At 41.5% G+C, this 13,584-nt stretch overlaps 1 pseudogene; it reads left to right on the forward strand.

Annotated features, from left to right (window-relative positions):
- Positions 1 to 1,437: 1,437 nt before the first annotated feature.
- On the forward strand, positions 1,438 to 2,306 carry LOC132360617 (cathepsin Z-like; annotated as a pseudogene).
- The last annotated feature ends 11,278 nt before the right edge of the window (positions 2,307 to 13,584 follow it).

The raw sequence follows: 13,584 nt of genomic DNA on the forward strand, positions 1-13,584 counted from the left end.
AGTTCTGTGATTTATGCTTCCCTACAAACTAGAGCTCTGCTCATTACCTCTTACACCCGGCTGGGGATCCGCTTCACCTGTGGGTGTACCCGTCTCAGTGTAGTAATGACACGCCTGGGTGGTTATATTTTCTCCAGCACTACTTCTGGGAATGACAGGCAGAGATGAGTATTTTCTCTCCTAACACTGAACTTAGAAATGCGGCTTTTTTTTGGGAAGAGGGAATCAGTAACGAACGCAGCGATTTCTTCATTGTACAAAAGCCGTTGACTTGTTTTTCTGTACTTTAACATCCTCTGAGCAGGTTTTAGCAGCTTTTGAATTTTATCTTTGTGTATTCTATAGTTACCAAAATTCTATAGTATACTATACTAAGGTATAGTATATTCTATACTTTACTGTAGTAAATATAGAATTCTATACTTTCTAGTTTATTTACTGATTTTACAAAAGAGCCTTTCCAGAGCAGAGCCAGGCAAATTGTCACTTGTTTGACATTTGGAAATCATACGGATGTTCCCTTATGCTCTGGGGTTCTGCAGGGAATACAATAGTGTACTCAGGCTAACTCGGAAATCATACTGTTATACGATGCAGTATGAAACACTGTGTAATTACCAAAATTCTGCAGCTATTAATATTTGCCTAATTTTACGAGGAAACAAGGTGTGAGGAGAACTGGATGGAATTGTGAGTTTGTGCTAAAGGCAGTTTTACAAATGTCATCCTCCCCATCAGATCCGTGCCCTGAAAACCTTGCTCTATCTTTGGTGCAGACACAACCTCATGCATTTTAGGGGAAGAAGACATGCTCCTGGAGAGCATATTATTTTCTCGGCATAGCCTTTAGGTACTCCAGGGGCACATCTGTGTTCATCGCTTAGACCAGCGTAGACTGGAACGGATGGCAACAAACTTAAAGCTTAACCAAGACTCAAGTCCACTGTAACTTCTATTTTAATAACCTGAGCAGAGAAAACAGTTTAGTAGGTCATCTGAGTGAAACTGGCGAGAGACAATTTCCAAATACATGAAGGAGAGCAGCAAGAAGAGTTGGTACAAAATGAGAAAAACAGTTACAAAGGGTGGACGGTGGTAGGGCCCAGTGCCTAAGTCCTGGTGTGGATGTTACCTCTCTGAGTTCTCAGGAAAGGCAGGAACCTTTTGGAAATAAGGCAGCCAGAACTCTATCTGAGGTTAAGCCAAGCTTAGACCAGGCACAGCCGAAGTCGACGAGCATCCTTTCTACTCCTGCATCGAGGCTGGTTCTATGTACCACGGCAGCGCGCTTGAAATTTAGAGACATGAGGGTTTAGAGTTCACTTCTAGTCTTAGATTTAGATGTCAAATGGCTAAGAAAGTAACACCTGGGGAGGTCTGGAAGGATGAGATTCAAGAAACAAGAACTGGGGGTCCGATCGCACCGGCGCGGGAGCCATGGCGTCGTTCAGGCCGCCGCCGCTGCTCTTGCAGCTCTTGCTGCTGGTGGAGCGGCGCAGGCCGGCTTCCACTTCCGCCCGGGCTGCCGGCCCCTGCGCGGGAACCAGCTCACCCAGTTGGGGCGCAAGACATACCCCCGGCCTCATGAGCACCTGTCCCCATCGGATCTGCCCAAGAGCTGGGACTGGCGCAACGCGGATGGGGTCAACTACGCCAGGGTCACCAGGAGCCAGCACATCCCCCAGGGCGGCGGCACCAGCGCCACGGCCGACCGGAGCCCCAACAAGCGCAAGGGGGTGCGGCCTTCAGCGCAGCACGTCATCGACGGCGGCAACGCCGGCTCCTGGGAGGCGGGCGACCACCTGCAGGGGTGGGAGCACGCCCGCCCGCGCCGCATCCCCGACGAGACCCGCAGCAACGACCAGACCAAGGACCAAGAGTGTGACAAGTTTAACCAGTGCGGAACATGCACCGAATTCAAAGAGCGCCGTGTCATCCAGAACTACACCCTTTGGAAAGTTGGCGACTATGGCTCCGTCTCCGGGAGGGAAAAGGTGATGGCGGAAATCTACACAAACGGTCCCATCAGGGGCGGTACGATGGCAACAGAAAAGATGTCTAACTACACTGGAGGCATCTATGCTGAATACCATGACAAGGCCTACATAAACCACATCATTTCCGTGGCCGGGTGGGGTGTCAGCGATGGGATGGAGCATTGACTTGTCCGGGATTCATGGGGCGAACCATGGGGCGAGCGAGGCTGGATGATAGTGACCAGCACCAGCACCTACAAAGATGGGAAGGGTACCGATTACAACCTTGCTATTGAGGAGAACTGCACATTTGGGAACCCCATCGTTTAAGGCAGACGTCTCCAAAGAGCAGTTCTTAAAGAAATGATCTCATGAGCCGTAACCAGAGGGGATCCCATCATCATGGGCACTGGGTTGGTACTGCCATGGTTCGAAAGAACTGGGGGTTGATGTTCAAGTATCTGACGCCTGGTAACGGCACTGAGCACGGAGGAGAGATACCCATCAAAATGCCTCCTGGGCTGAAAGAGCGTTCCCAGGGGAGAGTCTGAGGGGGGACGACTTAGCACCTGCACAGGACTGCTTCCTGTCGTGATGACGGCACCGAACCATCTACCTGGAGAAGAGTGATCACCAGACAGTGAATGATGTGACCTACATTTTCTTCAATAGATGATTTGGCAGCTATGGTTTGTGATGTATTTAACAGGTAAAACAGTTCTGACATATCACCAGTTCCTTTGTCACCTTGAAATCAATGGTGGGGTAGTGGGGGGAGATGACAATTTCAAGATGCCAAGGGATGAATAAAATACACACTTCAAGAAGGAAGAGGGAGGGAGGAAGGGAGGGAGGGAGGAAAGAAGGAAGGAAGGGAGGAAGGAAAGAAGGAAAGGAAAGAAAAAGAAAAAAAAAAAAAAGAAACAGGAACTAAGAGCCCATCATGGGGAAAGGTGTTGGCCCCAGGACTGGAGACATGGGCTTGATTAGACACAACGCTGCCCACATGGAGCTGTGGTCTGTCCAGGATTATGTGTCTTACATTCCAGCCCACTGTAGGTTTCCAAGATTGGATGGGGTTGGATAAAGCACAAGTACACTTTCAGAACCACGTGCTAATATGTGTGGAAATAATAACTAGAAAAGTCTGCAGTGATAGGACTCTGTTTTCTTCCCCTACTTTAGTGGTATTGCCCACGCTTCAAATAACCTTTGTATTACGCGTCTTCCGTGCCGTGTTTCTTCAATACCTGCCTTGACTTCTCTCCTGCTGAGCTCTGCTCTACCACACACTTTTGCCTCCCTAGAGAGCTAATTATAAGCCTGTATTTTAGTGCCTACTTACAACGAAAGCTTGTGTCAAAAGCAGCACATATCTATATAGAAATTGCAAAGAGTGTAAGTCCAGAACAGTGATGAAGAAATGCCCTTGGATATGTTCACCAAGTAATGATTCAAAGAAGTTGAAATTGGTCTGGTCAGGTTAGTGCTGGCAACTGGATGCCTAATAAGTGTTTATTGACAATAATCATCATGATAGTGATAAAATGACCTGATGCAAGTTTATCTGGGATGTTTTCTACCTATAAAAAAGGGCAGAGGAACTTCTATGCTCATCAAGATCAGAGCTTAGGCTACTTCAGCCTTGTAGGTAAGTTTACACCTTTGCAGGCCCATAATGTTTTTCACTAGTCCTTTCATCTTGAGAAATAATGTTTCTGATGTAATAGTAGCTTAGAATATTTGAGCATTAGGTCTTAAGTGACTTTTAATCACAGGCTTTCTTGCTAACGTTACAATCTCTTTTAGGCCTTTGGTCTCTTGAGCCAGTTCTGCATAGCTGGGATGCTATTATCACTTTCTCTTCTCTATTTCAAGGGTATGAGGTAAAAGGGGGGAAAAAAGTAGAAATAGGAATAGTTTAAGTGTGCATTTACATCTTGGATTTCGAAGAGGAAACTCAGATCTTCCAAATTGTCTTTTATCATCTATTCAAGGTCTAGAGTACTATAGAAGTTCCCCTCCCCCTTAAAACAAAACAAAACCTTTTTTCAGAGCTTCCATGCACTTTTGTGTTTATAGATGGAAATATCTGTGGGACTACACATTTTCAAGCCTTACTGCAGATCCCTAGTTTTAGTGGGATTATATAAAACCTGGTATTGTTGAAAACGCTCCTTCTGTCTTCCATTCTTGAAGCAGGGTTGAGCATTTTATCAAATTGATAGCAAGGGAGTGTTTTACCTGCTTGACTTAGTCTTACTATTTTATTTCAGTGCAGTGTGTCTACACCCTGCTGGGTGTGGAGGCCATGACTCACCTGGAGAGAGGATGTTGTTCTCTGGGCGCATCCAGGGTGTTGCAGGGTGACTGAGGCACTTCTCATTTGGGCTTGGTGCCATTTTGTTCCTTCCCTTGTTCTCGCTTGGATATTTACTTGGCTACTTGCTCCCAAGGAGAACCAGTCCGTTGAGTATTCAAATATTAACTCCTTTTTCTACACAAGTGGCCAAGCAAGATTTTACTGGAAATGTAGCCTGGTGCCTGAGGAAAGATGGGGGTGGGGAGAAGAGAGATTGAGGTTAAAAGGCAAAGGGACCTGCAGAAAATAGCTTTTCTGTCTGATTACAAGTTGTATGACACTTTTCCATTGTCCATAATCTTTGTGCACAAGATTAAGAAAACATTTAGTGAGAATAACCTCACGTTAATCAATTTGTGCCAGGAAGCTTCCTCTTCCTGCTTCAGCACCATCCGCTTGGCCCATTAGAGCTCAGAGAGGGACCTGACCCCTGGTGATCTGACTCCTGTGAGTCGCATTTTGTACATAATACCTCCTCCCTTCACCATCTCTCAGTCTAAATAGTTGCCCAGAACTCTAGTGGTTACAGGCCAGGTACAGCTGTGGGGAGAAGCTATCTAGGTGGAAACAGCTGCACTCAGGTGAAGGGTGGAAGCTGTACACCAGGCACCCGTTTCCTCCTGAGGCTGTCAATGCTCTCCTTGTTCTCAGAGGCTCACTCACCCCTCTGTCCTTCTCTTTCCCTCCTGTGGGCACTTCCGGAGCTGAGTAGCTTGAGTACATTTCTTACCCAAAGCTTTTTCTCTCTTTTAAAAAATATAATGTGACTAGTTTATCAAGAGTTATATCCAAGAGTGTTCAAATCGGGTATTTGGGGTAGTTAGTCCCAAACCCAACTGTATATCAGAAACATGGGAGCAGGGAAGAGGGAGAAGTTGGTTTAGAAATACACATTCCAAAACAACAAAGTCCTACTGTATAGCACTGGGAACTATATTCAATGTCCTGTGATAAACCATAATGGAAAAGAATATGAAAAAGAATGTATGTGTGTATAACTGAATCACTTTGCTGTTCAGCAGAAATTAACACAACATTGTAAATCAACTATACTTCAATTAAAAAAAAAAAAAAAAAGAAACACACATTCTAGGACTAGATAGTTTTATTGGAGAATTCTACCAAAAATTTAAAGAATTAACACTACTCTTTCTCAAAATCTTCCCAAAAATTGAACAGAAGGGAACACTTCTTAACTCATTCTATGAGGCCAGCATTACCCTGATACCAAAGCCAGGAAAAGACACAACAAGGAAAGAAAACTATAGACCAGGACCCATTAAGAATATAGATTTAAATAAAAATACTAGCAAATCAAATTCAGCTTCATATTAAAAGGATTATATACCATGACCAAATAGAATTTACTCATGGAATGCAAGGATAGTTCAGTATTTAAAAATCAATCACTAGGGACTTCCCTGGTGGCGCAGTGGTTAAGAATCCGCCTGCCAATGCGGGGGTCACGGGTTTGAGCCCTGGTTTGGGAAAATGCCACATGCCATGGAGCAACTAAGCCCATGCGCCACAACTACTGAGCCTGTTCTCTAGAGCCTGCAAGCCACAACTACTGAGTCCGCGAGCCGCAACTACTGAAGCCCGCATGCCTAGAGCCCGTGCTCTGCAACAAGAGAAGACAACGCAATGAGGAGCCTGCGCACTGCAACGAAGAGTAGCCCCTGCTCGCTGCAACTAGAGAAAGCCCACGCACAGCAACGAAGACCCAACATAGCCAAAAATAAATAAAATAAAATAAGTAAATTAAAAAAAAAAGTCAATCACTATAAGAACAAACGTATGGACACCAAGAGGGGAAGTGGCTGGGGTGGGGGTGGGGGTGGGGGTGTGTGTTGGTGGTGGGATGAATTGGGAGATTGGGATTGACATATATACACTAATATGTATAAAACATAACTAATAAGAACCTACTGTATAAAAAATAAATAGAATTCAAAATTTCAAAATAAATAAATTAATTTAAAAAAATCAATCACTATAATATACCACATTAATACAATAAAGAAAAAAACCCACAGAATCATTTCAATTGATGCAGAAAACCATTTGACAAATTCAACACTCAATGACAAAACTAGAAACAGAAGGAAACTTCCTCAACATTATAAAGGCCATATATGAAAAATCCTCAGCTAATATCATAATCAATGGTGAAAGACTGAGAGGTTTTCTCTTAAGATTAGGAAAAAAAGAAGGGTGTCTGCTTCCTTCAACATAATATTGGAAGTTCTAGCCAGAGAAATTGGGCAATAGGAAAAAAGGCATCCAAATTGGAAAGAAAAGAGTAAAATTATCTCTGTTCACAGATGACAGAATCTTTTATGTAAAAAATCCTAAGGATTACACACACACACACACACCACAGCTAGAGTTAATTAACAAAATGTAGCAGTTGCAGGTTACAAAATAACACAAAAAAATCAGTTATATTTCTATACACTAGCAATGAAAAATCTGAAATGGAAATTAAGACAATCATTCCATTTATCAGGGTGTCAAAAAGAGTATAGTACACAGGAATACATTTTTAATCAAGGAGGCTAAATACTTGAACATTGAAAATTACAAAACATTGCTGAAAGAAATTAAAGAACACTTAAATAAATGGAAAGACATCCTGAGTTCATGTACTGGAAGACTTTATATTGTTAAGAGGAAAATACTACCCAAATTGCTCTACACATTCAATGCAATCTCTTTCAAAATCCCAACAGCAGTTTTTTTTTTCAGAATAGAAAAATCTATTTTAAAATTCATATGGAATCTCAAAGGACCTGGAATAGTCAAAACAACGTTTCAAAAGAAGAACAGAGTTGGAGGTCTCACACTTTCTGATTCTGAAACTTACTACAAAGCTACAGTAATCAAAGCAGTGTGGTATTGGCATAAGGATGGACATATAGACCAGTGGGATAGAATAGAGATCCTAGAAACAAACCCTTGTATATGTGATCAAATGATTTTTGACAAGGGTGCCAAGACCATGCGATAGGGAAAGGACAATCTTTTCAACAAATGGTACTGGGAAAACTAGATATCCACATGCAAAAGAAAGAAATTGGACACTTTCCTTATACTATATACAAAAATCCATTTTGTTTAGGAGCAAAGACCTAAACTTAAGAGCTAAATTATAAAACTCTTAGAAGAAAACACAGGAGAAAATCTTCATAACATTGGACTTGGTTATGATTTCTTGGATATGACACCAAAAGCACAGGCAAGAAAAGAAAAAAGAGACAGACTGGACTTCAACAAAATTAAAAACTTTATTGCATCGAAGGACACTCTGAAGAGAGTAAAAAGACAACCCACAGCATGGGAAAAATATTTGCAAGTCTGATAAGGAGTTAGTTAATATTCAGAGTATATTAAAAACTCCTATAACTCAGCAGCAAAAAAACAAAACAAAACCTAATTTTAAAATGGGCACATTAAATGGTGTCTGTATTTTAAAAAATAAAAAATAAAAAAATAAAATGGGGGCTTCCCTGGTGGCGCAGTGGTTGAGAATCTGCCTGCCAATGCAGGGGACACGGGTTCGAGCCCTGGTCTGGGAAGATCCCACATGCCGCGGAGCAACTAGGCCCGTGAGCCACAATTACTGAGCCTGCGCGTCTGGAGCCTGTGCTCCGCAACAGGAGAGGCCACAATGGTGAGAGGCCCGTGCACCGCAATGAAGAGTGGCCCCTGCTTGCCGAACTAGAGAAAGCCCTCGCACAGAAACAAAGACCCAATGCAGCCAAAAATAAATAAATAAATAAAATTTTTTAAAAATTTAAAAAATAAATAAATAAAATGGGCAAAGGACTTGAACAGACATTTCTCCAAAGAAGATATACATATGGCCAATAAGCACATGAAAAGATGCATGAAGATCATTAGTCATGAGGAAAATGCAAATCAAAACCACAAAGAGATATCACTCCACACCCCTTAGGATGGCTATTACCCAAAACAAAACAAAATAAAACAACAAAAAACAAACAAAAACTCAAAATGAAAAAACAAACAAAATAACAAGTGTTGACATAATTGTAGAAAAATTGGAACTCTCGTGCATTGCTGACGGGAATGTAAAAAGGTGTGCTGTTGTGGAAACCAGTTTAATGGTTCTTCAAAAAGTTAAACATAGCATTACATGTGACCCAGCAATTCCACTCCTTGGTATATACCCAAAATAACTGAAAGCAGGCACTGAACCAGAAACTTGTATACCAATGTTTGTAGCAACATTATTCACAGTAGCCGAAAAGTACAAACAACCCAACTGTTTTACCAAGAGATGAATGGATAAAGAAAATGTGCTTTATACATACAATGGATATTGTTTAGCCATAAAGAGGAATGAAATTCTAATACATGTTATAACGTAAATGAACTTGAAAACATTATGCTAAATAAAATAACAAAAGGACAAATATCATATGATTCAATTTATATGCGGTACCTGGAAAGTAGAATAGAGATTACCAGGAGCTGGGCGGGGCAGGGGGAGGGAGAAATGGAGAGTTATTTTTAAACCCTTGCAGAGTTTCTGTTTGGGATGATAAAAATGTTTCAGGAATGGATAGTAGTGATGATGGCACAACGCTGTGACTGTATTAGTGCCACTAAATTGTACATATAAAAATGGTTTAAGTGGTAAATTTTATATTATGAATATTTTATCATAGTTAAAAAAAAAAAACCTTTTTTTAAGGAAATACACATACCAGGGCCCCATTCTTGAAGAACTGAGAGGCTGATGTGGTAAATATGGGGTGAGAACCTGGAATCTGTATTTTCTTTTAAAATCTCAGGCATAGACAGGTTGGGAATTTAGGATTTAATCTCTGTCTTCTTGTCTTTCTCAGGCATAGACAGGTTGGGAATTTAGGATTTAATCTCTGTCAACTCTTTCCAAGGGGACTGATGCCATTCTGTGAGGAAATGTTCACCAGTCTATGAGGAATACGTGTTTTTCATGGATCTAAATGTATTAAACTTAAAATGCTGCTTTTAAAATCTGAGATTGTCATGATCACATTGTTTTGGTATTGAGGTGCCCACTCATTTATGGTGGCAAGAGTCAGGTTGTTTTTTAAAATGTCTGTACTTGGGTAAAATAAAAATGAGCAATTCTTTGTTGGGTTCCCCCCCAAATTGTGAAATTTTAATGGTTTGTTAAATTCCAGAGGCTGGAAACCTTCGCTCCAGATGCTAGCCGTTTGAAAATATGGTAACAGAGACTGCTCCTGCTATTTATTTGTACAATAAGAAATTGAAAGGATCTATACATTTTTCTGTTGTTCGTAGGATCCTTGAGCAAAAAATGGCAGAGTTGAAACTGACAGTACTAAGATGTTATTTCTCCTGCTGCGTGTTGCAATGTTCTTCCTCCATAGGTGGAGATGGGGCCGGGAGGGTAGAGAATAGTATAACTCTTCCCAGAGAAGAGTTGCCTTCTGGCCCCCCCACTTGCCCTTGAAGGCCCCCCGCCCTGCCTCGCCTCCCTGAGTTTGGGGGCTGAGGAAGGGCAGGGGCCGAGGAACAGCCGTTGCTAAGGGATGCCTTTGCGTTCCAGAGGACTGCGTCTGACGGGAATGCAGAGTCTGTGGGAGCCACACCCACCCCGCCCTTTAGGCAGATCAGTTAATTATTGAAAAGTGCTTGGGAAGCACAAAGGGCTGGAGAGAGTCCATGTGCTGTTGCTGAGGCCTGTGTGGGAGCTGGCATTTCTGAGACACTGAGGCTCCGCCGGGAGTCTGTGCAACAAGAAACAGTTCTTCGCTGTCGTGGTGCAGGCTTCTCAGGATCTGTCCCAGGAAACAGACAGACGGTTCCAGGGAATTCTTATACGGTGCATTCTATCTCCAGAGAGAAGTTAAGTTTCTTTTGTGATAGGATTTGTAAGATATTTAGATAAATGAGCCACATCAGATTTCAGTTTTGTTTTCTTGTTTTAAATTTTGTCTGTTTTAAAAGTTTACATTCAGGTCATTTATACATAAACAAGATCATATAATATGTTCTGTCCTGTGGCTTACTTTTTTTTTTTTTTTTTTTTTAACTTAACAATGTACCCTGGAGTTCTTTCTGTGTTAGTACATAGAGGCTTCCCTCACTTTCTTTAACAGCTGCATTCTTTCCTGATTGTGGGTACATAGGTGTTTGCCATTTTTCAGCATCACAAACAATATTACAGCAAACATACTTGGACCCAAATTTGTGTGCTTATGCATAAATATTGTGAAGGATATATTCCTAGAAGTAGAATTTCTGGACCAAAAGGCATGCACATTTGAATTTGGGGTAAATAATACAAAAGCTTCTCCCCGAAAATTCTGTTCTGATTTACAAAGACACCAAAATACCCATCAACACTGAACATTATCAATTAAAAAAAAAAAATCGCTAACATTACATGCAGAAGAATTCGTGTCATTTAAAATTGCATTTATCTGATTTACCAGTTTTATTGTGCATCTTTTCATATGCCTGTTGACCATTTGGATTTGGGGGAGCATTTTCTTGTAGTATAAAAATACAGAAAAGTACACAAGTCATAAGTGTACTACTGAAAGAATTAACACAGCCTGAGCTCTTCTTGTAACCACCACCCAGGTCGAGAAATTGAATATTATCAGACCTTTTCCCACCTCCCCCAAAGAAATCACTATCCTGTAATATACCTCCTATAGATTAGTTGTGCTTGTTTTTGAACTTCATAAAATGGAATCATACAAAATGCACTCTTATGTCTAGCTTCCTTCATTCAACATTATGAGTCATTCATGTACTTGCTCCTAGCTGTAATATATTAATTTACATTGCTTATTATATTCCACTATGTGAATATACCACAATTTATTGATTGATGGACATTTGGGTTCTTTCCACCTTTCAGCTATTAGCAAATATTGATGCTATGAACATTCTTGTGCATGTCTTTTAGAATACATGTGCATACATTTCTGTTGTGTATATATCTAGGAATGAAATTTTGGGGTCATGAGTAGTATTATCAAACTGGCTAATTGTGAATTTCCTATGACTATTCCTTGTATGTTAATTATTAGGTGGTTTGTATGTGTTCTGTTTATTCTGGATGTTAATTCTTTGTTACAGCTATTGTAAATATTTTTTCCTGGTCTTTATTTATATTGACTTTGAGTTCACAAAGTTTAAAATTTTTATTCAGTCAATGCTATAAATCTTTTTCTTTATGGTTTCTGAGTTTTATATCTTGCTTAGAAAGTCCTTCCTTATCTCAAGATTGTAAAATATTCTCTCATGTTTCCTTTTAATACTCATTTTGATTTTCACATTAGGCTTTTTAATCAGTCTGGAATTTATGAGGGTGAGAGACAGAGGTTAATTTATTATCCAACACTTAGGGCATGAATAAAATTATACCATTTGCTGCCTAGATTTTTAAATATTTATTTTTTTTGAATTTCAAGACAGGTGATAACATCAAAGAGCTAAGAAACTGTCAAAAATTAAAAAAAAAATTTTTTTTTTTACTTTGGAATAGTTTCCCCTAATTTACGCCTCAGTTAGATCTTAAATGGGGCAAATGTTCTGTATCAGTGGTTGCCACCCCAAATGCCATGCATATAAATGGTCAATAACTAGTTATTCATTTACTGTGTATTTATGTAACTTAAAAGTGTGGTTCTCATGGACTTTTGTGTCTAATAAGGAGGAAGACTCCACCCTGGACTCTTCAAGCTAGCCTGATGCACACTGAATCTGGGTTCTCGGGCCAGGAAAACCACAGCTGCTTCTTCCCTCCTAAAGCCCCAGCTCCTCTCAATCTGAGTAGATGCCCCCAAATAGGTTATGTGCTCTGAGTCCATCCTCAGTATAGAAAGGGGTCCAGTTTGAACTTTATCACACATCCCCAGGGTCAGCTTTTGTTTTTCGACATGACTTCCTCAAGCAAGGCTGCCCGCTTAAGGGAAACTATTTTCTTGACCAGCTGGATGATGGGTGTAGGGTCACATAGGGGAGAAGTGTGTTTGAGCTCAGTCTGTTCTCCCCCTTGGCCTGGCACGGCGCATCGGCTCCTTGTCGTGTCTGTTAACTAGTGGTGCTCAGCATGGGCTTGTCTGGTTGTTCGCAGACCTTCCAGCTGCTCGTGATGTGAGCCGGTTTTGTTCTGTTTGCCCCTCCTCTTTGAAACCTTTTTCCTTACACATTTTTGGGAAGGCTGATTACTTGGGATTTAGTTAACATGTTATAGAGCTGGAGCTTGAGCTGGGATGAGGAGAAGAAACATCCCCCTAGCTTGACAAAGAGCTTGGTTTCAGGCTGGTGAACTGCACATTCCACGGTGAACCACCTGAGCTGGTTTGCTTGGAATCTGCTCTGCTGGCCAAGCTCCAAAAATATAATCAAAAGTGGCCTGAAATCACTCATTTTGCCACTTGCATTCTCAGCTTCACAGTGTAAGGATTTGACTGGTGCCTATCCTGAAAGCATGGAATTTTCTACTGTTTGTGACACATGGCATTATGTGTGCATGCGTGTGCGCATGTGCAGTGTGCACAGGCTTGTCTGAACAAGTATGTTTTCAGCTGAACTATTTATACCTACACACAGGCAGTGATTAAAGATCACAGTGTATGGCAGGTTTTCTTTGATTTCCAGAATCGCCTATCTGGATTTGTAGGTTAGTGTCTTTGGAGAAATGCGATGGAGCATCTTGCATGTGCGTGCAACTGATCCCCTAGGTAAAGGACCTTGCCTTGGAAATATCTGAGGATAACTTACTTAGAAGAAGTCAGTGTGCTATTTTTTGGAGGAACAGGTGTATTTGACCACACATTGGGGGAAGTGAAGACCTGAGCTCTGAGGAAGTCAAGTGTGAGGCCCTCAGAGGTGGTTATTTATATCAGAGTGATGTGTATTGAAAGCTGAAGACTTTCATTCCACCAGCATCACAGAACTAATTTAGAGAAGAGGAAGGGCATGCGTTTTGCCTTCTTAAATACCTACTGTACTGAGAGTTTCTGGTGTGGGTCAGACTTCTCATGATCCAAGCACAGGCTCTGTTGTAGATGAAAGGGTGCTTACACGCTCTTGCTTCAGCTACTTCGTGGATAAAGTGGCTCACTTTCCATTGGGTGATAGATGTGTGACTTGATTCTTGCTTCCTTTCCTGAGATGCTCCTCCCCCCCCCCCCCGCAACCCCGCATGTGAGCAGCCTGGTGTGCATGTATCGGGGGGAGGGGAGAAAG

The sequence above is a fragment of the Balaenoptera ricei genome, chromosome 2 (genome assembly GCF_028023285.1).
Source record: "Balaenoptera ricei isolate mBalRic1 chromosome 2, mBalRic1.hap2, whole genome shotgun sequence".
In the NCBI taxonomy this organism is placed as follows: domain Eukaryota; kingdom Metazoa; phylum Chordata; class Mammalia; order Artiodactyla; family Balaenopteridae; genus Balaenoptera; species Balaenoptera ricei.